The sequence below is a fragment of the Oryctolagus cuniculus genome, chromosome 16 (assembly GCF_964237555.1).
Source record: "Oryctolagus cuniculus chromosome 16, mOryCun1.1, whole genome shotgun sequence".
Classification (NCBI taxonomy): domain Eukaryota; kingdom Metazoa; phylum Chordata; class Mammalia; order Lagomorpha; family Leporidae; genus Oryctolagus; species Oryctolagus cuniculus.
This window is the reverse complement of record NC_091447.1, coordinates 37,043,063-37,070,663: the sequence shown is the minus strand read 5'-3', so window position 1 is coordinate 37,070,663 and position 27,601 is coordinate 37,043,063. Positions and strand designations below refer to the sequence as shown.

The 27,601-nt window shown below is 37.3% G+C and overlaps 2 protein-coding genes across 7 annotated transcripts in view; both read left to right on the top strand.

Moving 5' to 3' along the window:
* Nucleotides 1–27,601, top strand: part of LOC103349464 (translation initiation factor IF-2) — a 782,466-nt gene that overhangs the window by 336,257 nt on the left and 418,608 nt on the right. The window lies entirely within an intron of this gene.
* NXPH1 (neurexophilin 1) overlaps nt 1–27,601 on the top strand; it is a 315,544-nt gene that overhangs the window by 179,539 nt on the left and 108,404 nt on the right. The window lies entirely within an intron of this gene.

Genomic DNA, 27,601 nt, shown 5'->3' with positions numbered 1-27,601 from the left:
CACATCATTATTCATTTTTCCTAGCCTGTTCAAATCCACCTTTTTCCCAGGATATTCTCAGTTAGAATTAATATCTTGCTTCACTCTGTCGCACAACTCATTTCTCTCTATTAAGCCTATCTCTCAGTCAGCCTTAGATGTGTGTATGTCTGCTTTCTCCACTAAATTCTGAGGCTGGAGGGAGACAAATATTCTCATAATTGTTGTGAAGCCTTGTTCAATGTAAGTGACCCCAAATCTGTTATAATGTGTATAAAGGCAAAGTCCACCATTGGAGCTGCAATGTCCTGTTCCTCTTGGTTAGGAATAGAGTGGTACAGACTCAACAATAGTTGACTTGGCTTTACCTTTGTGTCTTTTCTATCTCCTTACATAGTGTCTATAAAATGTTAATGCCTAAGAGATGGTGGTTGATTTTGTTATTGTCTGTAAATAAGTAACATGCATAGGTCAAATGCCAAAGGACTTTGACTTCTCCAAATCCTTTGGGGCATTTTCAAGGGAAATAAACTCATTAGCTTGAAATATATTCCATAGTATAAAATGTTTAAAATAGACATACAGTAAGTAAATATTATTCCAGGCAGCAATGTGTATTACAGGGTGTTCTTAGTGACCTCGGTAGCTATTACACTCTTTACTATTTTTATTGTTTTTTCTATTATTGTTCAGCTGGCCACATAATTATTAAGAATGGATCAATAGCTGTCTTTACCACATTCCAGGAAGGGTACCACCCATTTACTTAAGAAGACCACTTAAGACTGCTTTCATCATTTTGTGTTTTATTGGTCATTATTATAATTTGTTTACCTCTTCCACAATTCATGGCACTTTTTCACCTTTTATCTATTAGAATTATTTTTCCCATGTCTGCATTTGAGCAGAAAATGATTTTACTTTTTTTTGGTTGCTCTCTAAATGCCACTTAAAATATATACTCTTCTCAATCCTAATGAGACAGATTACATAAACTTCCTCTTCTACAACACTGCAGTCCCCTTAGTCCCCTTTCTCTAATTATTGACGTTTTGGTTTAATTAAAAATGTTTTTGCTTATTAAACATAAGTTCCTCATTTACCTTCTTACAAACTAATTTAACATAAGAAAATATTCAATTCTATCTGAAAAATGTCAAAAGTCTCTTTGAAATGTATTCTTCTACATTCTTTAAAATGAATGTCTCAAATTATTGTTCTTCCCACAGGTGCAATGAAGATGCGGGTTAGTTGTGTTGTATTAACAGAAGTGCAAGTAATTGAGAAAAATGTGTTGGTTCTATTTTTGTTTTTGTAAAGGCTAGCTGGCAGCTACCTTCCTTCAATGTTGTTGGCATTTACTGTGAAGATTAATAAATTCTGAATTTTACACAGTAAACAACTATTTGGATTCAGTTGTAAAACATTTTGCAGTGTTTAAAAAAACCTGTTTATTCAACATTCTCTATTTCTTTTTTTTCTATTTCAACTATTTCTTTTTGGTTTTAAAGATTTATTTTATTCATTTGAAAGTCAGAGTTACAGGGAGAGAGAGAGACAGAGATATCTTCTATCTATTAGTTCACTTCCCAAATGATTGCAATGTTTAAGCCTGGGCCAGACTGAAATCAGGAGCCAGGAGCTTTTTCCATCTCCTACAGGGGTGCAGAAGCTCAAGAATTTGGGCCATCTTCTGCTGCTTTCCCAGGTGCACTACCAGGGAGGTGGATTAGAAGCGAAACAGCTGGGACTCTTGCAAGTGGTAGCTTTATCTGCTATGCTGCAACTCTGGCCCCTCTGTAACCATTTCATATAGCCTAGACCTTTTATTTCAAATTACCTTCTCTAAGTAGTTCTTGAATATCTATGATATGGTCAACTCTTGGAGGAGTATAAGGTCTCACAATTAGAAAATTCACTTAATTAATTTCATTTGTACTTTCTATTTAGTTTCACCATGCCTGCTTTCTTACTATATGACTTTTTCTTCTTTTTCACAGTAGACTCTTTCTCTCACCAGATTTTTGTAAAAATTGACTATGCAAAGGGACTTGCAAAAAAGAAAAGGAAGGAACGGAATGGAGAGAGGGAAGTACAGTTATCCTCTTAAAACTGTTCCTATGAATACATAAATTTTGTTTCTTTATATTACTAAAAATGGAAAAATATAATTTTTGCTCAATTTTGAGCTTTATAATTTTCTATTAAATTTTCCAGTCTCTAATATTTTATCACAGAGCATGTATAGGCTATTTTATAATATGGAGTTTATATCAGATTCTTTCCTTTTTTAAAAATTTTATTTGTTTACTTAATTAGAAACGGGGGGGGGGGCAGAGAGAGAGAGAGAGAGAGAGATCAATCTTACCTCCACAGGTTTACTCCTCAAATGCCTACAATAGCCAGCACTAGGCCAGCCAAAGCAAGGATCTAGCAACTCAAGGTCTCCCTTATTGGCAGCAGAGACCCAACACGAAGGCATCCCAAGTAGCATCTTAACCACAATGCCAAATGCCCACCTCCAGGTTCATTTCTAAAACAAAGTCTAGTACAGTAATAGACTACTGCTGGCATGATTAAATATTGGGTTTTAGATTTGTGAATAGGAATTCCTTGCAAATTTGTGACTGGCTAAAATGCAAATATTATGATAATTAGATGTTTGTAGCCTCAAATAAGCCTGTTGCTTCTATATTGTACAAGAGATATTGAATGTTTCCAAATAATTCATATCTTACGGGAATAATTAACTTGCCATTTTTTAACCATTTTAAATTGATACTTAAATATCACAAGAGTATGTATCACAGCCATTTCTTGGAACTGCATATCATGTGCTATATATATTTATAAAGCTTTAACATGTTCTTTAGCATTTGACATCAAATGAGTTCATTCAGATCATTCTTAATTACTCAATTCCAAAGAGGACTGCTTAGGGAATGTCTTACCTTTGGCATGTGGGAAATGAAAGGTGATAAAACAGTGTAGTGTTGTAGGGTAGCTTCTGTGCAATTTTGGCTCACTGGAATGCCAGTTGGGAAATGGCAAAGGCTAATACTCAACAGATGGCAAAGTCCTAAAACCTATAATAATGGTTGCAGTTATTTTCATTACTGTCATCTGATGACACATACAATAGTGTGAAAAGGCTTGAACTGAGTAATCACAGTAAATATACTCAAAGGGACCAGATGCATTTTAAACAATCAAAATGGTGATGGATATTCAGGCTGAGTGCCCCTTCTGCACATATTCTAGGTACATTTATTGCTAGGGATTAGAAGCCACATGACTTGTCACAGAGAGGAGCTCCATTTCCCCTTTTAGTAATAACAAGCCACAAAAATTGACATCTGTTGTAGCACAGCCAGATTATTTCACATCCTTTATGATTGTGTGTCATTATCATGCATATAAATTTAGTTTGCAGATGTTCAACGTCAGAGATCAAAATACCAATTTTGCCTACAAAGGAGTTGCAATGGATACCAAAAACCTAAGCACTTTTGAAAATAGATAAGTTAAATCTTTTAGAGTGGAGTCAACAAAAATCAAACAAGATTAGGAAGAAAAGGCATCAAAAGGCATCAGAAGGGTATGTATTAAAGTTTCTGCAGATCTTAATACTTTTTTCCAGCTTTGTAAAAGCACCATTCTTGATTTTTAATCTCTAGAGACTATAGTTTTGGAAATCTTTGTTATTTTCTCCAATACAATGAATAAAATGAGGCCAACATTTTTTTTGAGAGGCAGAATCTGTCATTCTAGAAAATTAATTAGTTCACATTTGAATATTCATAATTCTTCTTTTGTCTAATATGTAAAAATAGTTCTTGCTGATTGTATTTGGGGGTTGGGTAGCATTGACCTACAGTAACCATTGAACATGGAAAGACAGACATGTCTACCTTTTGAGGTGTTCAGCTCTCAATTTAACTTCATGGTGTATCTTTTATATATTTTATTTTGCTAAATTTGGCAAATATGGATAGAAGGTGAGAAGGGAATACTTATACTTTTTGGTACAATGTGAAATACATAGAAATAGAAAAATTATGTTTTATGGAAAACACTTCTCTTTTCCCGACCACAAGCAACCCCAAACCACAAACAACTTCAGCCAAAGGAAAGAAACCCAAGTCACTTGTTTTAACAATCTTAGGCCTGCTTCAAAGGCACTGCTAACAATGTGGATATATTTTGCATTTGCCTCTAGGGATTTACCACTCAATATTAAAGCACTTCCCACTGTGACATTTTTTAAACTGTCTCTTTCCTCTGCTGAGCTAACAACATAACGAGGATCAAGAAAACAGTCTGGAACAAGAACAGCAAAAATTCCCGCCAGGCTTTGGAAGTTAAGGCATGGCTGTGACTCTCTTTTTGTAATGGGCAAAGATACAGGACTGCTGCCTCTGCCTCTGACTTTCCAAAAGCTTGTTAAAAGAATTGGCTCTGCTGTATTTTAAATGTGGAATATTTACCAAGGTCCTTGGTTCCAGTCTAAGTGTATATCTTGTTAGATCAATGAATATGTACAGAATAATGCAATGACACATCTGAATTGAGAAGTGCTATGGATGACACTGTTTGAAAACCTCAAAGGCATGAAGTTGGTAGGAGGCTATGATTCAGTGGTAAGAATATATGATTTCTTACGGCATTGAAAAATATCTTTACTTTCTTTTTTTAGATATATTTTTTCCTACCTTGAGAAGTAGGACTCTAAGTTGAACAATTATGTGGTTTCTGGAGATTTTTGCATAAATCTTCTCTAGTAAATTTTGAAATGTATACTTTATTCTAGTAAATTTGCTCATTGGAACAACTACCTCATTGAGCAATTTCCCTTGAAGCATTTACTGTGGCTTGTCCTGGGACTAAAGAGTTTAAATATATAGTAGAATTAAACTAATTAACTCAAAGAACTTTGAACCCAAACAATGTGAAATCACATTGGATTGTTTTAAATTTAGTAGCAATCATGAGCTTTTTCATGATTAATAGAGTATTTATATGTATTGTTGCTTAAATGGGTGTTTAAATTTTAAATGCTCCGGATGATTTTAGCTTAAATGAGTTAAAAGCACCAATTTAATTAAGACTGATGAGCTGCTGAAAGAATGCATTTTTTTCATACTTTGGATGGTGTCACTGCATACAGTCAGTACTCATTTACTAGTGGCAAATAAAAAAGTCAATAAATTCCTGTTTCCATCAACTAGACTAATGAACTTCATTAGTAGATCATGTTATCAGTATAATTACTACAGACCACATTTTGCCCTCGGTTATTAATGCAACAGACTTCTGTAACTTTGAAGAACTTCCTAGGAAAAGCAAAACTCAGGCTAGCTCTGACAAACCCCCTTGGCTGTTTTCTTTCCAAAATCAGTAAGTCCTGTGGAAATTCTTAGAATATCTCATATACTCAGCTGTGATGTTTTTCATACTCCAAATTGTGAAAATTTTTGCTGGATTCCTTTGTTTCAGTGTAATTGTGTTGGACATGTCTTTATGAGATACTGTAATTGGTTGATACTTTGAATGTTAACTTATTTGGAGATAAGATCTTTTCATATGTAATTAAGATGAGACTAAGTGAAGTTGGGTAGACCCTGAATCTATTATAGCTGTTGTCCTTGTAAGAATTGAAACATATGGGGCCAGTGCTTTGATGCAGTGGGTTAAAGCCCCAACCTGCAGTGCGGGCATCTCACACAGGCACCGATTTAAGCCCCTGCTACTCCACTTCCTGGATAGCTCCCTGCTAATGCTCCTGGGAAAGCAGCAGAGGATGCCCAAGCCCTTGGGCCCCTGCACCCATGTGGGAGACCCAGAAAAAGCTTCTGGCTCCTGTCTTCAGATTGGCTCAGCTTCTGCCATTGTGGCCATTTGAAAAGTAAACCAGCAGATGGAAGACCTCTCTCTCTCTGTCTCTATCTCTCTCTGTAGCTCTGTCTTTCAAGTAAAATAAAATATCTCTTAAGGGAATTGAGACATACTGAGGGGCTGGTGTTGTGTACCAAGTTAAGCAGCCACTTAGAACAATGATGTCCCATAACCGAGTGCCAATTAGAGTCCCAGCTGCTCTGCTTTCAAACCAGCAAACCTCTCCTCCTCCTCCTTCTTTTAAAGATTTACTTATTTATTTGAAAGGCAGGATTACAGAGGGGCAGAGAGAGAGAGAGAGAGAGAGAGATCTTCCATCCACTGGTTGACTACCCAGATGGCTACAATGGCCAGAGCTGTACTGCTCTGAAGCCAGGAGCCAGGAACTTCTTCCAGGTCTCCCATGTGGGTGCAGGGTCCCAAAGACTTGGGCATTTTTTTATTGCTTTCCCAATCCACAGCAGAGAGCTGGATAAGAAGTGGAGCAGCTGGGACTTGAACTGGCACCCTTATGGGATGCCAGCACTGCAGACAGTTGCTTCACAAATTGTGACACAATGCCGGCCCTCAGCTTCGTTCTAATGTGCCTGGGAAAACAGTGGAAGACAGGCCAAGTTCTTTAGCCCCAGTAATCCATGTGGGAGAACTAAATTTACTACTAGTCTCCTGGCTTTGGCCTAGAGTAGCATGAGAGTATGAAATAGCAGCAGGTAGAAAATCAATCAATCTCCCCCCTCACTTTCAAATAAGTATGTGAATAAGTAAGTAAATGAATCATAAAGAAAAAAAAGAAAGGAGACACAACAGATACATAGGATGCCATGTGACTGACAGAAGTAGAGGTGGGAGAGATGCACCTGCAGGCCAGGAATTAAGGATGGACAATGACCACCAGCTAGGAAACATAAGGAATATTTCTTTTCAGAATCTCAGAGGCCATGGTGTTGCAGATACAGTGATTTTAAATTTCTGCCTTCAAAACTGAGAGAGAATAAGTTTCTGTTGTTTTAAGAAACTCGGTTTGTCATGCAATGTTATATCACAAGAAAATGGACACAATTTTCTACTTCAGTTATTGGTCAGGACAGATGAAGTGTGGAGGTAAGGTCTGTTCTGCAGGACAGCTGGTCATCCCAGGAGTGCAAATGTTGTTCATTAGGACAAACTCTGCAAATTCCAGTGAGATTTTGATCAGAGGAAGAAGAATGGGGTTATTAACAAAGAAGGGGCAAAAGAGAGAGAGAGAGAGAGAGAGAGAGAGAAGATAGAAATGAAATGCAAACATTTGAACCAATCATCTAAGTAGAAGAGCCCCTTTTGTACTTTTGTAAGGTATGGGGGTTTGAGCCTCCTTTTTCTAGTGTGTGCTTTGAAAAGTTTAATGTTTTCCATGCATTAGAGGGCACAACTTGTATAAAGCACAAAACACCTATAAAACACCACCATGCATTTTAGAGAAAAATGACCCCAAAGACGAATCCACTCTTGATGTGGCATGAATGACAAATGACTATATTTAAAAATTTATATATAAATCCAGATAATCACGAAGTAAATGTTGACAGTTACATTAAGAAATTTTGGATCATATTTAAAAATCATTTGTAGAAGTAAGTAGGTCATTAAAATGAAAGCTGTAATTTAACCATATACTAGGTCCAAATACGTATGTTAGCCTTTCTTATCTTTCTGCAATTAGCTGATATCTACTGACCATGCTCAGTAAACAAGGAAAATCTTAGAAACAGTAAATGGAAGTAACAAGGTAACTGCCAAATATTACTTTATGTAATTCTTCAGTCTTCTCCACTATAGCAGGCACTATATGTAAGAACTTTACCGTTTTCTATTTGTAAATTGAGAATATAATAATCAAGAGATAGTCTAAAAGATTTAAAAGATTTTCAATGGGTGAGGAAGCCTTAGGTAATTCATGGAATTGCTTCAGATGTGAAAAAGACAGTGCCATGCAAAGAGATCTTGTCAGAAAGAACAAACTGAAGGCCATGATAGTGACTGTGAAATACTCTGAGAGAGTTTCAGAAAGATTTAAGAGCAAAGATGCTTTTTGGAAGAAGTTATGTTATTATTACCGACTACTTTGTATCAGTCACCTTTGAACTAGTATTACAAAGGAAAAATCCTTCTCACATGTGCAGTTCTTCATGTGTGCCTGGATTTTATCAGCCTCATAATTTTATATGAGCAAAGAATGATGTCAGCATAATAAAATTTTTATATATTTTCCAAGCTCTCAGAGATTTTTTCTATTATTTCATCATAACAGATGCTGTAATTTTCTGATTATTCATTCTAGGAGACAACTGTCTCTATCTTTCACTTCATGCTAGGTAGAGGGAAAGCATTTCTGCTGTTAACATAACTGAGGGTGATTGATTTTGCCATTCAGACTTTCAAATCCCCTGGTGTAGAAAGTATTGCATTATTAAGATTTACTTGTTTGAGTTAGAGGTACTGCTTTTGGATATGATTAGAGCTTTGAACTTTAATTTTGCTTTATTTGCTTGCTAGAGTGATAGCTATGAAGAATTCATAACATTTTAAGTGGAAAATTGTTAACAGAAATACTTGTACTTTATAATCTTTTGACATAATTTTGGTTGAAATTTCACAGTTTGCTAACAGCAATAAGAGAGCTGATTCCAATGAAGGGAAGTGGCAAATATTTCCCTTTGAACTTGCTAAGAACTGGAATCCTTTCTGGTAATGTATTCATGAACTGACAAGGTATAGGAAATCTAGGCCGTCTCCATGGTGTGAAAGATTGAGTTACCCAGGAATTTCTATGTCAGTGACATTGTATACACCTGTTGTTGCCTATCTCCCAAACTTCATTTTGCATTACTCTGTCCCATTTGCCATGCAAGAAGGAATACAAACAGTCTGGCACTGCAGACATTTTTATGGAAGGGCAGACAGGCATCTGTCTAGAACACTGTATAATTTGATAGGTTCTTGGAGCTCTCCTCTTACCCTAATTCTCTTTCCATCTGGCCCTGGAACCTTCAGTCACTCCTTTGTTACATCACCGTGTCTTCAGAAAGTATCCTGAAAATAAGCATGTTACACGGGAGGACCACTGTTGTGATGACTGTCTGCCAGTATGAAACATCTGATGAAATGGGCATAGAGTAAGAGTCTTGGCAGAAGAAAGGAGGTGTGGTGGAATGAGAAGGTGAGAAGGTCAGAAGGTCATGCCAAGATGGCCGCTGACAACAGAAACTGCCTGGCAACAGGCCGTGATTGGATGGCTTCAGAAACCACATGACAACAGAGCCTGACTGACAATAGGTCGTGATTGGATGGCTTCGGAAACTGCCTGGCAACAGGCTGGGATTGGTTAGGGTATAGAGCGCCAATTGACAAGATTGGCTGCCTTTGCTATATAAGCAGCTATAGCAACTGAAATAAACGAGTCTGTGGACTGCTTGCCTCAGACCTGCTTTCAACCATCTCCAGAGGTCTGTGTGGTGACTCTACGCCTCTTGCCCCCACCACACTCTTCCTGTCGGAAACGAATCCACAGCAACAAGGAGGCAGAGAGTATTCTGGATAGTGGATCACTGTTAGTGGTAATCAAGTGAAGAATCATCAGTGCTTGGGGATTTGTGAAGGGAGGCACTGAAAAAAGAGAAGCAAAGATTTAAGGGTATTTCCATGCAGTGGTCCCTGGTGGTACATTTAATGAATATGTTTCCAACAATGGCAGGTGATAACTCTTATTCTTCTGAATGTGAATAAAGTTCATATTGTTTCTCAGTAGAAAGGAGCCTTGGTTAGCCAGTAGGAGCATCTATCTCAGTCCTCAGCATCTACATTTCTACAGAGCTTTGTTGTTTGTTGCTGGTAGCACTAAATCTAGACAATATGAGTTTTATTTAAAAATGCTCTCACAAGTAAAGCTTTAGGCAGTTAATTTGCGATGTCTCAACACAAGTCTAACTTTGGAAAAAAATGTGACTTCAGATTAAGCCAGATGTATTTATAAACTTCAAGATTGTGAATTTCTTGAAGCTTCTAAGATAATAAACATCAAGAAATGACTTCCTGGAAATCCAAGGTGTTTGAAAGGTAACTGAATGTGTGATGGCACAATGAGTGATTGAGGTTCTTTTCTCACTTTCCTCTTCCATTCCTTCTCTTTACCCCCTTTCCTGACATCCCCTCTCTTCTCTCCCCCCTTTTCTTCCTATTCCTTCTTCCTTCTCGTTTTTTACTTTCTTCTCTTTTTTCTCCTGTGACTATTTTTAGTGATATAATCAGTGAGTTAAAATAATTTGGTTGTAATAAATGTTCTTTTGGTGAATTCCTATCTTTCTCTCAATCTCAAAAATATTTGTCAAGTGTGGAGATTGAATAAGTACTAGTAGGAACACTAGAGTGAAACTTGACTTTCCTTGAACTTCATAAGCATTCTTACACAGTGCTATCACATAGGTCTATTAAAAGTGTAAAAGTATTGACTTGCCCAGTTTTGCCAAGAGTCAATAAGTGTTTCTATCTCTAAGGTTATAAGAGAAGCTTCTTGGTTCTACAACCTAACACTGACTTTAACTTCTACTTCTGTTATAGTTCAAAGAGAACAGTGAGAAGATTCTTTGTTCTGGTATTTTGACATTAGAGCACTATTTATTGTGTCAGCATTCTGTCTTCACAGTATGCTACATTCATTCATTAAACCCTTTCCCCAGCCTGGTATCATTAACCTTGCTTTATAGATAAAGAGAGACTCAGAGGTCACAGAGTCTTGGCAAATGTTTTGTCCACTCACTGTTATTGCTGATATTAGATAGAGGTATTGAAAAAAAATGCAGTTTCATATCCTTGTTTACCTTACTTGAAGTTAGCTCTCAATTATACACTAGGAGATTATATACTGCAGTAAAGGTACTTTGTAAAGTGGGACATGATCTGAAAACACCAACCAATTTTTATTTTTATCTGAATAAACCATAATAAAGATGATTAGTGCTTTGCCAAATTAGAGAATTGTGTGTTTATATCTATCACTTTATGTAGGAGTCTACATCTATGTAACCATCAGGGCCATTAATTTTACATCACCAATTTTGATAATTATATTCATGTTTTAAGGTATGTGCACATTTTTTAGCCAGATGAATTCCATGCTAAATGCTAGTAAACTCAGCAACTCAGAAGCTTTCAAACACAGCCTATTGTCCAGGGCTTTCATGGTGCATTTCAACAAAGAGAATCCCTATGCTCACTCAATTTGCAAACATCTGGAGGAAAATAATGTGATAATTAGGAGGCGACATGGGTTCATCAAAAACAAATCATGCCAAACTAACTTAATTTCTTTCTTTGATTTCTTAACAAGCTGAGTGGGAACACAGTGGGTATTTTCATTATAAGAAGGCACTCGATGCAGTCTCCTAACCATCTAAAAAGCCAAGGAAAAATGCAGATTGGGGAAAATGGCTAACACAGGACATCTTTGTAAAATGGAATAAACAACCACTATATATCTATGGTTCAGTATGCACTTAGGAGAAGCATTTGGCTAAATTTCATTTCTCTCTCATATCATCAATAAATATCTTAAGTTTTTAACTTTGGTTGTATATATATTATTTCTTATAGTTATTTTTATTATTGATATAACATATTTTCAATTTGCACCATGGTCAAAAGCTTAATGCTATACTAAGTAAAGATTTCCACAAGCAAAACTAAAAAAGACCACATTTGAGCAGGAACACAGACAAGGGCCATAAATAATAAACAAATTAAAAATGTCAACTTTTCTAATATATACTAAACTTCAAAATAATCTTAAACCATCAAAACTATAGTAGTTTTTAACTCTTAGTAACTGGTTAGAAAGATTTGATTTTTTTAACTTTTATTTAGTAAATACAGATTTCCTAAGTACAGCTTATGGATTACAATGCCCCCCCCCCATAACTCCCTCCCACCCACAACCCTCCCATCTCCCGCTCCGTCTCCCATTCAATTCGCATCAAGATTCATTTTCAATTATCTTTACATATAGAAGATCGATTTAGTATATACAAATAAAGATTTCAACAGTTTGCACCCACACAGAAACACAAAGTGTAAAATACTATTTCAATACCAGTTATAGCATTAGTTCACATTGAACAACACATTAAGGACAAAGATCCTACATGAGGAGTAAGTGCACAGTGACTCCTGTTGTTGACTTAACAATTTGAGACTTTTGTTTAAGGCATCAGTAATCTCCCTAGGCTCTAGTCATGAGTTGCTAAGGCTATGGAAGCCTTTTGGGTTCGCCAACTTCGATCTTATTCCGACAGGGTAATAGTCAAAGTGGAAGTTCTCTCCTCCCTTCAGAGAAAGGTACCTCTGGTACCTCCTTCTTTGATGGCCCATTCTTTCTACTGGGATCTCACTCACAGAGATCTTTCATTTAAGTTTGGTGTTTTTTTTTTTTTTTTTTTTTTTTTTTTTTTTTTTTGCCAGAATGTCTTGGCTTTCCATGCCTGAAATACTCTCATGGGCTCTTCAGCCAGGTCCGAATGCCTTATGGGCTGATCAGAGGCCAGAGTGCTGTTTAGGACATCTGCCATTCTATGGGTCTGCGGTGTATCTCGCTTCTCATGTTGGATCGTTCTCTCCCTTTTTTTATTCTATCAGCTAGTATTTTCAGACACTAGTCTTGTTTGTGTGATCCCTTTGACTCTTAGACCTATCAGTGTGATCAATTGTGAACTGAAAATGATCACTTGGACTAGTGAGATGGCATTGGTACATGCCACCTTGAAGGGATTGAATTGGAATCCCCTGGCACGTTTCTAACTACCATTTGGGGCAAGTCAGCTTGAGCATGTCCCAAATTGTACATCTCCTCCCTCTCTTATTTCCACTCTTATGTTTAACAGAGATCACTTTTCAGTTAAATTTAAGCACCTAAGAATAACTGTGTGTTAATTACAGAGTTCAACCAATAGTATTAAGTAGAATAAAAAAAAGTACTAAAAGGGATAAAGTATTAAGTTGTATGTCATCAGTCAGAATAAGAGCTGATCAAGTCACTGTTTCTCATAGTGTCCATTTCACTTCAACAGGTTTCCTTTTGGTGCTCGGTTAGTTGTCACCAATCAGGGAGAACATATGATATTTATCCCTTTGAGACTGGCTTATTTCACTCAGTATGATACTTTCCAGATTCCTCCATTTTGTTGCAAATGACCAGATTTCATTTTTTTTTTTTTTACTGATGAATAGTATTCTATAGAGTACATGTCCCATAATTTCTTTGGGAATGCAAACTGGTTAGGCCACTAGGGAAGTCAGTCTGGAGATTCCTCAGAAACCTGAATATAACCCTACCATTCAAACCAGCCATCCCACTCCTTGGAATTTACCCAAATGAAATTAAATTGGCAAATAAAAAGCTGTCTGCACCTTAATGTTTATTACAGCTCAAGTCACAATAGCTAAGACCTGGAATCAACCCAAATGCCCATCAACAGTAGACAGGATTTGATTTCTTTTTTTTAAAATAAGATTTATTTTATTTATTTGAAAGGCAGAGTTACAGAGAGAGAGGGAGAGATAGAGATGTTTTCTATCTGCTGGTTACTCCCCAAATGGCCACAATGGCTAAGGCTGGGCCAGTCCTAAGCCAGGAGCCAAGAGCTTCTTTTGAGTCTCTCACAAGAGTGCAGCTGCCCAAGGACTTGGGTTATCCTCTCCTGCTTTTCCAGGTGCATTTGCAGGGATCTAGATCAAAAGTGGAGCAGCTTGGACTCGAACTGGCTACCATATGGGATGCTGGCACTGCAGGTAGGGGCTTAACCAGCTATGCCACAATGCCAGCCTTATATTTGATTTTTAAAAAATAATGTTACTGGGGCCGGTGGTATGGCTTAGTAGGTGAAATTTCTGTCTGCAACACTGACATCCCATATGGGTGCCAGTTCATACCATGGCTGCTCTACTTCAAATCCAGCTCCTTGCTAATTACCTGGGAAAAGCAGAAGGAGGTAGCCCAAGTGTTTGGGCCCCTGTACCCACATGGAAGGCTAAGATGAAGCTCTTGGCTTCTGACTTCAGTCTGGACCAGCCCTGTCCGTTGTGGTCATCTGAGGAGTGAATCAGTGGATGGAAGATCTCTCTCTATGTCTCTGTCTGTAACTCTGTCTTTCAAATAAATAAATAAATCTTAAAAAAACAGTAATATCAGTAATTTTCCTTCTAGAAAGAAACATATCTTTGTCAATTTTTTCATAATAAATCATAGAAATCATACATCTTCCTATACACATGCACTACAAACATGCATGGGTATATTATATATAAAAATAATCCATAACATGTTGTATTATATATAATATTCTACAGTAAATGTTATAATCCACAATCTGTTTCCATATACAACTAATATTGTTTTAATAACTTTTTTCTGACATATTTCTGTCCAAAATATATATTGTTTCTACTGTTTATTTATTTGATAGTCAAAGTTACAGAGAGAGGAGAGAGAGAACTTCCATCTGCTGGTTCACTCCCCAGATGGACACAATGGCCAGGGCTGAGCCAGGCTGAAGCCAAGAGCCAGGAGCTTCGTCTGGGTATCTATATGGGTGACAGGGGCTCAAACACTTGGGTCGTCTTCCACTACTTTCCCAGGCCATTAGCAGGGAGCAGCATTTGAAGCGGAGCAACCAGGGTGCACACCATTGCCTATACAGAATGCCGACATCAGAGGCAATGGCCTTATGCACTACGGCCACACCACTGGTTTTCATGACTTGTATGTTTTATGAAATTGGTGATACACTATGCTTACATTTTTCACTTAATAATGTACAATCAAGCATAGCCCTGAATTGATATACGTTCTTTCATTGCGTTAGTTATGATGGCTGCATAGTATTCCAACATCTACATGTGCCAAAATTTAGCACATCTAAAATCATCTCCTCTTATTAGCTAGATTATATCTTTGTTGTTATTACAATAAGTCATAATGGGATATCTATACTTGTAGTTGAGGCTCATTCGCTTTGTCAAGAAACAAATGCCTACATGCATTTTTGGGTCAAAAATATGAACATTATAATAATTCAGTGTGTATTTTAATTGTCCTAAAAAGTTGAACTATTTATATTCTTGCTGTCTGTTTGTAAGAAGAAGCTACTTAACTATATATAAGCATCTGTATCTCTAAACATATGAATACTAATGTATATTTTTTCCCAAAGAAACCCTTTATTTTGTATTTTTTTAACAAAGAAGGAAGCTTCCTTCTTGGGAAAAATGAAATTCATGAGAAAGATTTAAATGATGAAAGTTGCCATAAATATTTTAGAAGCTTCATGTTTCATTACGCAGTTTTGATGAAAATTCCAAAGTATGTGCTTAAATTGACTTTTCTCCTATTTCTTTCTAAAGATTTATCAAAAGGAGAGATTCACTCTGTGGCTGTTATTTTTCCTATAGAACATCTTGAAATAAGAATTATTCTAGGCCTCAAAGTGATATTAAATCATATTCTTTGTTAATATATTAAATAAACCAAGGTCTTTTAAATGATGTTTGAGAATAAAGATCTGTTTCATATTTGAATACTGCAAGGAATAGTCTCATAGCTTTTTTTTAGGTGGCTCTGATTTTCATTCTTTTCCTTTTTTTGTTTGTTGTGCCTCATTAAAATTTGAAATGAAACTATATGACACTGGTGGGAATTGGTTCTGTTGGGGAGGAATATATACTTTAGATGTACCCAGAAATTTATCTAACTTGAGCCCCACTATTTGTTTGACACAATAGAATTTTAGGAGTTGAGTTATGGGAGCAAAATCTTTAATAAAATTCCTATTGACTTCCCTACAGGAGGCAGTGTGCAAGATAACTAAATGCAAGGGATCAAACTGTCAACTCTGTAGCCTATGTAAATCTAACTACATTTGCTATCTGAAAATGTACTACTACAACCCTCTTATGGTGAGGATTCAGTGAGATAATCGAACTAAAAGTATCTGAGATCTGTAAGCATGACTTCAATTTCTCTGTGATCCATAATTCCCTTGGATTGGTATAGTGTAACCATTGCAATATTCTTTGCAAAATATCTGTCTCTACTTACCCCACATTACAGTTATTTTGGAATGATTGAACTAGAATCTATAAAATACTTGTAGTGTCAGTACTTCCCTCTTTTCATCCCTCTCCTCCTTCCAATATTCTTTCCTTGCCCTAGCATTTATTGAGAACCAAAGATGTTCTATACTCTGCTAAACATCAGAGAAGAAACTGGCGGGATCCCCTTCCTGAAGGAGCCCACATATCAGTGAAGGAGATAGATATTACTCATATAACTACACAAATAAATATAAAAGTGCAATAATGCCAAGTGCTACATAAACGACAGATATGTGGGTTATAAGAAAGTATAGGAGATTGAAAATACTTTCCTGAGAAAATGGAACAGGAACACAAACAATGTATAAGGGTGACTGGGTAAAAATCATAGACTTCTAACTAGTCTCTCTTTTACATTAGTCCCCTTATAGTCTGTATTTCATGTAGCCACCAGAGTGACCTCATTAAAATGAAATTTAGATTATATTAGTCTGGTTCTCAAATCTTTCTCATGATTTCCCATCTCAGAATCAGTCTCATAGTCCTTACATTATCCTATGTGGTCCTGTGTAATTGGCCTCCTGCTACATTTCCAACCATATCTTCATCTGTTTTCTCATATACTCATCTCCAGTCATACTGGCTTACTTGCTCTTCCTTCAACATGCAAATAAACAGCATTTTGGAGTCTTCAATCTTGCCCTTCTCCACTCAAAATGTGATCTCCCCCAGGTACTTCTTCACTTTATTGGTGAGCTCTTTCTGGAGGCCACAAATAGAATTGCAAGTGTTTCTCTGCCAGCACTCCTTATCACCCTTATGCTATATTTATCACTATCTACATTTTGTAAATTTACTTGTTTGTTTATTTTTTGTTCTGTCTCTTCTACTCAACTTCTTGAAGACTGCATTGAGTCAGGGGTTTGTGTTTACTGCTCAAATTCTTGGACCCAGAATAGTGCTTGGAAGGCATTAGGCACTCATTCGAAATTTAAAGAATGAATAGAGAAGAGATGAGTTGGCAAGAGCATTTAGGACACAGGAAGAAGAATGTACAGAGGTGCTGAGGTAGTTGGAAGCATGACAACTAGGAGGAGATAAAGGAAGGACATCAGTGCTATCTAATACAATGAACAAAATAGAGAATGGAGCGATAGAGGGTAAAAAAGTAGGCAAGGACTAGGTTACACACACTGTGGTTAAGGATTTTCCCTTAAAAAGCAAATGGAAACTACTAAAATATTTTAAGTTGGGGAGTACCTAATCAAGTTTTTGTTCAAAAACCCAATTCTGGTTGCTATATGGGTATCAGATGAGAGGTGAGCAGATTAGAAGTGAGGACTTATCCCAAGAGATAGTTTTGGCTTGAGCTAGTAGCTTCAATGAATCAGAAGGGCAGTGGATGATCTGAGAGCAATGGTCCTCAACCAGAATAACATTTGACAGTGTCTGGAAACACTTTCTATTATTGTAATTGGTTTGTGGGGTGGGAGGTTGCTATGGCATCCAGTGAGTAGAAGCCAGGGATGCTACAAAGCATACCGCAATGCACAGCAACACCTTCTACAACAAAGATTTAGCAAAGGTGTTGAGGTTGAGAAACTCTAGTGTTGGCATATATGTGGGAGTTAAGGAAGGAGGTAGAATGGGGAACCTTTAGATTTGGGTCATGTATGACTAAACAGACAAAAGGGACATTCACTGGGATTCTTCTGCCCATATGGAATCATTCATTTCTGTTCAGCTTGTAAATTTTGTTTTCCTTGATGGTAACAGGACCAACTGAAGAGGTAGAGTGGTTAGTCAGATTTGTACCTTCTGACTGGGATGTGGGCATTTTAGGGTATGTTTTAGTGGTGTGGAGATCAGGAAACATATTTGTTTTCATTCAACTGACTGATGTGACTGAGTGGCATCTGATAGGTGTGGCATTGATTCCATAGATATAAAGCTGTCCTTTTTAGAACTCCAGCTCTCTCCTAACAGAATCTTGGATTGATGTTCTGTCAATGAGTGGCTATGTGAAGATAACTGAATATTTTAATAACTTTGTATAAAACAGCCCCAAAAGCTTCCACATATGTTTTCCCTTTATACTGTATATGCTTTCATTGGCAGGAAGAGGCTAAATTAGCTGTATTGTGTTATAGAGCGAACTTTCAGGCACTGAGCTATTCATGAGGCTTAAATTTCACTTGCAAACTAGAGAGGAACTGGAAATCTTTTGCTAACGTATTGTTTTTCCCAGAAGTGTAATCACTGCATCATTCTTTCATTTTGAGGGCTTCTTGAGATTATGCAAGATATCTAATCCATTATCTTTATATATTGAGTCTGCCTAAGAAAAACTGGAAAATGTGTATTCTTTTTATTTTATTTGTATGAATATGTGCTAAGCATACCCTACAGAATTCTAGTAGTAGCTAATTATGTGTGTCTTCACTGGAGTTATCTGGATCCCAGTTCTTTCTTTTTGCCACCACATATTTCATGGGAAGAATCTGGAACAAGAATAAAATCATAAAATTGAAATGTTTTCATTTTATGTCTTACTATTTTTAAGCAGAAGAAGTTTAGTATACACAAGACAGGTAGTATCAATGACTTTCTATTGCATCAGTTGGTTATTTTTTTCTCTTTGCAGAGGAAGTTGAGTGTAACTTGAGGATTATTTCTGCTCTGATGCCTTTTCTGAACATTCCTACATTTTCCATATATTCATGACACAGTTGTAAGGTAACATGTATTTTGAAGGGCCTTTGATTTCTGTTTGAAATAAATTAGACTTTCTGTCTAATAAGCACATTCTGTCTAGTCTCCTTATTTAGACTGGCCTTGAAATTGTCTGTTAACCCACTTAGCTCTTATCATTTGTTTCTACTGTCTTGTTAAGATTTGCTCCTGGTTATAGGTATGAAGCTTAGACTCATATGTCCATTGTGAACACTTTACTAGAGTTTTGATTAATTCTGATTTTATTTCATATATGCTTACTTAGACAAATTATGCTAAATGTTCTATCAGATATCACTTACAGTCAAGAGATCAATAATTTCAGCCCTTATAAGTCAGCATATCCTGGCTGACTTCATTCTATTCATGTATGTCCATAGTATTAGTTTTATCTACATTGGGCAACTTCATTCACCCTTTTGGATTAACTTAACTCTAAAGAAGAATCAGATAATAATACACATTCAGTATGAACAAGTATTATAGTGTTCCTATCTTATCCTTTAATTGTATCTTCAAGTGGGAGACTGTGTCCCAGATAATAGAAATGATGCCCCACATTTGTCTAATACTCTGTTGTTTACAACATGTACCCGCAGCATTATTTCATATTTTTTGGAGATTCTGTGAGGAAGACTGGTTGAGTAGTAATATTGCTATTTTACTAACCAGAAGACTAAGATGCGGAGAAATTGAGGATTGCTTCAGATACTACTTATAGAAAGTAAGTGGTGGATCTGGATGTAAAGTCCAGAGTTGAGATTTCCAGTGAATGTGCTTTTCAAATATCATGCTGCCTCCTAGGTTAGAGCTTCCACACCCATGAGTCGCTTTGTGGGGATAACAACGGTTTTAGAATGGAGCTCATGTCTGGGTAACTATTGACTTCGGCTTGCAAACAGACTTCTGGCCTCAATATAACTCAGAAGTACTATTATTTTCTGTGTGCCATGATATTGAAAAAGCTCAGAAGTACAGTCCTAGCAAATAGTGAAAACGAAAGGCTGCTAAAGTACTGAGTGAGTTTACTGAAAGATTGCCAGGTACATAACATTCCTGGAAAACAGAGTCCTGGAATGTTTCTACAGTATTCATTCATTGACCCTCTGCTGCCTATATCCATTTCCTTCCACCGAACCACCCTGTCCCATTCCTGGTACCTGTGGGTCCAGGAAGCCAGTTACAAACACCTCTGACTTACAGTTGAGATGAGGGCCTTGGTGAGTTTTTGTGTAGTGTCCTCTTGTCATTTGATTGGTTGAAAGGCAATCATGGGAACAACTGGACCCAACCAAATCTCATGAGACTTTTTGGCTTTTGTGAAAGGGAATATTCCTACTCTTTGGGTCCTCAACCTAGAAATAAGCAGGCTGAGGGTCCTGCCACTATCTTATTCCTCATGTAACTTAAAACTGAAGCAAATTTTAAACCAAGAAGAATTGGGAGACAAGCTTAACCTTGCTGATACAATTTGATAGGAAGCTGAAAAAATATCTAAACTAATTTTGTGCCTTAAAATAGTAAGAACCAGGGGCAAATATTTAGCTTACCATTTAAGACACTGGTTAAGACATTCATGTCCCACAATGAAGTATCTGGGTTTCATCCTTGGATCTGGCTCCTGATTCCATCTTTGTGCTAATGAAGACCTTTGGAGGCAATGGTGATGGCTCAATGAATCAAGTTCTTGCCACTCATGTGGGAGACAGGGATTGAGATCTGAGCTCATGAGCTTATCCTGGCCTAGCACCAGCCTTTGTGGACACTTGGAGAGTGAATCAGCACTTGGGTCCTCTGTCTGTTTTTCTGCCTCTCAAACAAAAAAAAAATGCATACATGAACCTTTTTCCTTTCCTTAAATGATTGGATTAAGTGGTTGTTGCTTGAAACTTAAAGAATCTCAATTCATTTCTGGCCAAGCAAAAAGAAAAATTCTCAATTTGTTAAAAATTCTGATTTATCACTTTAAAGGTCTTGTGGAGATAGAAGAGAGTCAGGAATTAATTTGATCTGATCTGATCTCTTTCAGTTTAAGTACTTTTTTCCTGCCTTTGAGAAGATAATTCATGCATTATAAATAAAAAATAACTATATATAAAGTTTCACACAATTATAGAGTTTCCAAAGGGTTCTTTTGTACTGATCAACTACCTATTAGTTCAACAAATAATTATTGTTTTGATACAGAGTAAGGCTGGGGGACAATATGTCATTTTATCAAATCTTTCTAATTTATAACTGATAGAAAAAAACACCTTGTAGAAAGAAAATTAAGTTCAAATCTATCTATCATCTGTAGAGAAAAATATGATTTAAGTGTCATTAGAGGATTTCAAAGGAGGACAAGACCACAATATTCTGAAAAGTATCAGTTTCCATGAAGGAGTCAGACTGGAGTCAAATCTTTTAATTTTTATGATTTATTTATTTATTTGAAAGAGTTACAGAGAAAGAGAGGGAGAGGGAGGTCTGGAGGGAGGGTAGGAGGGAGGGAAGGGGAGAGAGAGAGAAAGAGAGAGGGAGAGAGAGAGGGAGATAGAGAGTCTTCCATTCACTGGTTCACTCTCCAGGTGATCATTACACCCAGGGCTGGGCCAGGCAGAAGTCAGGAGCCAGGAGCTTCATCTGGGTCTCCCACATCAGGGCAGAGACCCAAACACTTGGGCCATCTTCCACTGCTTTTCCCAGGCCATTAGTGGGGAGCTAGATTGGAAGTGAAGCTGCCAGTACACAAATTTTTTAACCTCCTATGCCACAATGCCAGACCCTGCAGTCAAATTTTTAGGATGTAGGTAGCTGAAGAATTCTGTCCATGAGATGATGCATAGCACAGGAAGTATGCACAGAGACAAGAAGAATAGTGTTCGAGAAAGGCATGACTCAAAAGGATGGGTTGCAGCAGAGATGTAGAATTAGAGAAGAATAACTTAGGAATTTCTGCCTCTTACATTTGAGAATAACTTTGGAATAAAGCTCTTTGCTTAGGATTTGTATAACATGATAGCAGTTGTATTTGTCAGCTTTGTATGACTGCAGACTGAGATGGGCTACTCATGAAGAAAATGATTTAGCTCACAGTTTCAGGGATTCAAGGAGTGGTATTGGCTTCAGCTCAGCTCTTGTAAGGACTCTTGGCTATGTCCTGTCATGCCAATGGAAATGGCTAAGGCATATATGAGAGTGAGAGATGACTTCTCCATCCAAGAAGCCAGAAAGAGAGAGAGGATCTTACAATAGTCCTCTCATAAGAACTATCCAAGGTGTGTCAAAAATACCTAATCACTTTCTAGGGCATGCCCCAATTGATCTAAGGGCTTCCTGGTAGGACTCACCTACAAAAGGTTAACACCATCTGCCATCACTATCTTTATACCTATAGCTAGATCTAGGTACATTGCCACCCTGGGAACACCTCTCACACATGAGCCATTGAGAGACAAGCCACACGTGAATCCCACCAGCAGCCCTTCACTGAGCGTTTGCTCTATACATGGCATTAGGTTAACCACGCCACAAAGATTATCTCACTCAATAATACTGTTGTACCTCTTAGGTACGTCTTACTGTTTGCTCTATCTTATACAGAGGAGCATGAGTTGACCAACCCAATAAGTGGTTGAGGTAGGATGCTCCAGTCATGAAATGCCCTGTTTTCTCCAAAACAAATTGAGCAGTTACTTTGCACATGCAAGTTTATAATACTCTTTTACACATTTAATGAGTGTTTATATTCTTGGAAAGTTTACTATTCGGGGCTACTACTTGCAAGTTCTTAGAAGGACTGGGTATCAAACTCTTGAAGCACAAGATCATTTTCCTTCTTTTACACTTTGGGAGGGTTAAGCTTGTGATTATAAAGAAAATTGAAAGTATGTCATTATAAAACAAAAGAAAAAAGAAGGAGGAGGGTGGGTGGGAAGTACCATTAAGCTCGTTAAACTGTATATATGAAGTACATGAAATCTGTTTCCTTTATATAAATAAAAAAGTAAAAACATGAAAAAGAAATGAAATGTCAAATTAGATTCAGTAACTTGGGTTAAGTTACTTGCCTCATTATTGTTTCAACCTCCTGCCCAACTGGGTGTATAGGTTTCATTATTTTCATTTTATAGACAATAAAACTGAAATAAAAAAAATTTAGGCTACTTGTCTAGCAGAGCTGTGACTTGCCTTCAGGTCTTTTGATCTTAGGTCTGGTTCTTTCCCCACAACTTTAGGCTATAAATGGCTGATGGGCATGTATGAAACTTGGTGTTAGGATTTATTGGCATTATTTTGGGCCATAAGTGACCAAAGGGTACACATGAAACTTGGTGTTCATGTTACCAATTGTATGAAAATTCAAAGTCATCTTCAAATATTAGTGATGATTTGACAGAGGTTAGACCTCTTGCAAACTCTAAATCTGAATTTCTCATTTGGTGATAAAGCAACTGTTTGTTGAATACCTATTTAACCAGGTAAAACGTTACACAATCACTTGAAAAGTTATATAGTGCAAGTTCTGAGTTATGTATGAGAAAATGTTAATTGATTGAGGAATTACATGAGCATTCAACACATGTATGATACAATATGAATATCAAGGGCTGTGAATCAGAGGAAGAAAATAACTGTAGATTTATGATTGGTGTGGAGAATATTTATGAGAGAAATACTTGGATGTAGTTTTGAAGGTAGGATTTGGAAAGGTGAGAGTGTCCTGAAATCAGAGGGAGCAACAGCAGAGAAGCAAGGAAGCCCACTGTGTGCCCAAGGGAACAGACTGTGTGGGTCCAAGGTCTAAACAGAGGGGCAATTAGGAATAAAATCACAGAAGTGGCTCAGGGACACTTGGGAGGTCTTGAAAGCAAAAAAAAAAAAAAATTCCAAGGCTTGGGTTTTATGATGTAGGAGTAATAGCTGCTGGGACGTAAGTGTGAAGACGTGGGGGATTTGAGGAAAGAAATTAAAATATTAGGAGAGTAGAGAAAAAGACACATTTGAATCATAAAATATTGGGATTTTGGTGAAATAAAGAACATAAATTAGAAAATGATTGTTTGGAGCCTCACAAGTTTTAGGGAGAGAGGAAAAAGCTAACATCTCAAGAAAACAATTACACAAATTCAAGCTATCTGTCATTCTCTAGGATAAAGTACAGTGTCACAAAAAAAGTGGGAAGAAAAATAAAAAAGATGAGGGAGCTAGAATAAGAGAATAAGTAAATAAACTATAATCTGTGAACTATGATTGAATCATAATTTTTAGAAAAACAGTTATAGAAGTCATTTGGGAGACCAGGAGGAATATTTGAATGTTGACTGGATTTAGATAAGATTAGGACATTGTTACTAAATTTCAGTTTTGTGCTAGTGTAAGAGAGAGTTCTTATTCTTTAGGAGCAAATATGCTGAGACAGTTCCTGATACCTGCTCTCTATTTTCAAATCACTCTACAAAATATGTACATATTATCTATATTATCATATCTATACTGTATCAGAATCTGTATCTACGTCTATGTCATGTCTATGGAATGTGTCCATATTTCTACCCATGTTCACACCAGGGCCCTTACCCAGAGTCCTCCTTGTTGCTATCTCTATACCTCCAGCCAGATCTGGGTGCACAAACAGGAAAGCCAAGGTGACATAATGTTTAAAATTATTGAATCTGGTTTGTAGGTATGCAGGTGTGCTCTATGCTCTTCTTCCAATGTTTCAGCGTGTTGAAGGTTTCTATAATAATAAGTGAGCTAGAGGGAAGCGGCAGAATCAGGTCAGGCCTTGGAGCCCGAAGCTGGAGCAAAGTGAGCAGGGAGGAAGCAGCAGATGCTCAGGGATAATTAGCAGCACTGGGTGAGCTGTTGAAACTGAAGCTTCAGAGGAGTTTCTTAAGCATGAGGCTTGATACTAGGCCTTGGTAAGGAAATGTGAACACACTTCGAATAGAGACAGGGAAGTCTTCAGGGAAAGCAGGTTTGCAGAACAGAATGTTTCGGCTTCTGAAGGGTTTAGTTCAGGTGAAAAGGAGCTTTCCAGGTGAACCCTTGCTGGAGGAAGGTGGTGGCCAAGGCTCTGCCGAGATCTGGGTTAGAGATGCCACTTTGGCAGTCAGCAATGGCTGAAATCGTGGAGTTGAAGTCATGAATAAGAAATATATGAAAAAAAATGAAAAAAACCTCACAAACTGTATGTATTTACATAGCAGGAAGAAAGATGTATGCTGGCAAAGCATATGGAGCAGATCAAACTGGAAGGAAAAGGTAGTGTCTCTTGCAGAGATCGAGGGAGAATATGGCACGTGGGAGCAACTCCACAAGCCTTTTGGAGCAAGCGAATGGATGGAGCTGTACAGGAGTGAAGGCCTCCAATGTCAGAAGATTCAGAGCAGGCAGGACAATTGCAGTGTGACTATAATGCACTTGGGTTTGGAAGTCAAGACGTGGTTTTTTTAAGGCAGACTAGAATGTGTTCGAAGATGTTGCAAAGATCCACCGGGAAGCACAAGTCAGCACCAGGAAGAGGAGAAGCAGAGAGAAGCAGAGAAGGCTCCTCAGTGCAGCTCAGATACAGGAAGACTTAACATCACCAAAGATTTCTTTGGGCTCCAATTTGTTAATTTGTTAACAATACAAAGAGAACAAGTTTCAAATCGTTCATACATACAATTCTCATCATAAAATGATTCTTTCCTCCTTTCCACCCTCCCCATTGTCCTCCTTCCTTTTTTTCATTCTTTTTTAATTTTTGTGATAATACTTTTAATTTATATCACAGGCTAATGTGTCATTACATAGAGTTCAACATGTAAGAAGTAGAAAGACCACTGTTTTGCAGGAATAAACAAAAGCTATAAATAATACTCAGTTACCAAGATGTTAATTGCATACATATTAAGAGGTTTTTGGTACTCTACATATTAGCTACCGCAAATCAGAAGTTAAAACATGTGATATTTGTCTTTTTCAATCTGGCTTATTTTTCTAAGCATAATGGTCTCCAGATGTATCCATTTTATTGCAAAGGACAGTATTGCATTCTTTTTTGTAGCTGAATAGTATTTCATCACACACACACATACACACACACACATATCACATATCACATTTTCGCTATCCAGTCATCATTTGATGGACATCTTGGTTGATTCCATATCTCAGCTATTGTGAATTAAACTGCTATGAATATGGGGGATTTAAGCTTTTATTTTCCTATAGTAGGAGAATAGAATAAGTGATTTTCAGCATTGCTTCCAACACCCACGTTTCACTGGCTGTTATGCTAGGTAAAAACATAGGCATAGTTAGATGGTGTTGTCCTGAATCATATTATAGTGTCTTTTTCAGTTTCCTGTGTGTCGTAATTGTCTTGACCTTCAAGACCAGATGAGGAAATAGAAACATATCACAGTCTATAATAATTCAAATTATTGGGGAGATCAATATCAGTCTCCTTTCTGTAGTAAAATGATCTCCTATTCTGTAGTTAAATGATGCTTTAACTTTTTAATCTTTAGTTTCAAAGGCTTTTTTAAGGGCTGAGGAATTGTCATGATAGGTTGTTATGCTTTACTAGGCATTTCTAGTAGGAAGTTTGGGGAAGACCAACTCAAACTCTCTGCACCTATTCCCTACTTCATTATGAAGTTTTCTACATCCTATTAGATCCAAATATGCAGAAAGAATTATGCAGATGGTGCCATTCTGCTTAAATGACAAACCTGGAATGACAAATGCTTTCTCTGGTCTATTAACGCCCGCCAAAGCTCTCTGTGATGGAAAGAAATGCTGTGGAACAGACTTGAGTAGACTATAAAACACACAATTATAGATCTTCTGAAGAGGATAGTGTTCCATTAGAAGCCTACCCACTCCTCTTATCTCTATGGCTCCCTATTTCTCAGAACATTTACCAGAGGCTTGAGCAGAAACCGGCTCATCACCGGTTTTCTTAACAAAGCTTTCAGATCTTTGTTATCACAAAAAGAGATAAAACGTCTGAAATCCTCTTCATGATCCAGGCATCATTTGTCATCCAAGGGTGATGTCAAGCTAAAGATTTTTGGAAAGGATTTTGGCAAAGTGCAATTGTAGATTAACCCACGGCATTCCATTAGATCAGTGACTTAATGGGGGGTTTAAACAATGAGTCAGACGCTGGACTCTGATCCTGAGATGACTGATTTTCTCTATGACCTTCAATTAGCTGCCTAATCTTTTGGCCTGTGAATCAGGCACCTGATCAATGATATATGGGCAATACTTTTCAGATTGTTAAGTAGGATTATAGGAGATACCAGGTGCTGTTATTCTTCTTTGTTGCTTTTCTGCCCAGGGGATCTGTTTCACTGTAAGTATGTGGACTTCACTGGTGAACAAAAGACATACTAATCCCAATGAAGAAAGCCACTCCTGAAACGGAGAGGATTTTGTAAGGCATCACATCATATTAGGTGTGTTGCCTGATAGCTGGATTATGTACCTCTAGGTCTCAGTCTCTTTTGCAAACTACAATTTTGCTGAACTTCTTGCACTACACTTCCGATTTATCAATAGAGTATAATAATTGTCATACAGTCTTTTTTGGCAACATCTAATATTTTCCTTACTCCAGGACTTTTTCATGGCTCTGTAGGGTCCCTGCCAAGCTCTTGAATTTCCATTTTTTAAAAAAAATTGAGTGAGAGAGAAAGAGAGATCCATTTTCTGTGCTGGTTCACTCCCAAAATGCTTGCAACAGCCAGGGCTGGGTCAGGTTGAAGTCAGGAGCCCAGAATCAAATTTCTTGTTGCTAGTAGGGACCCAAATACTTGAGCCATCACTGGATGCCTCCCAGGGTGTGCATTAGTATGAAATTGGATTAAAAATGGAGTAGCGGGGAGTTGAACCAGTC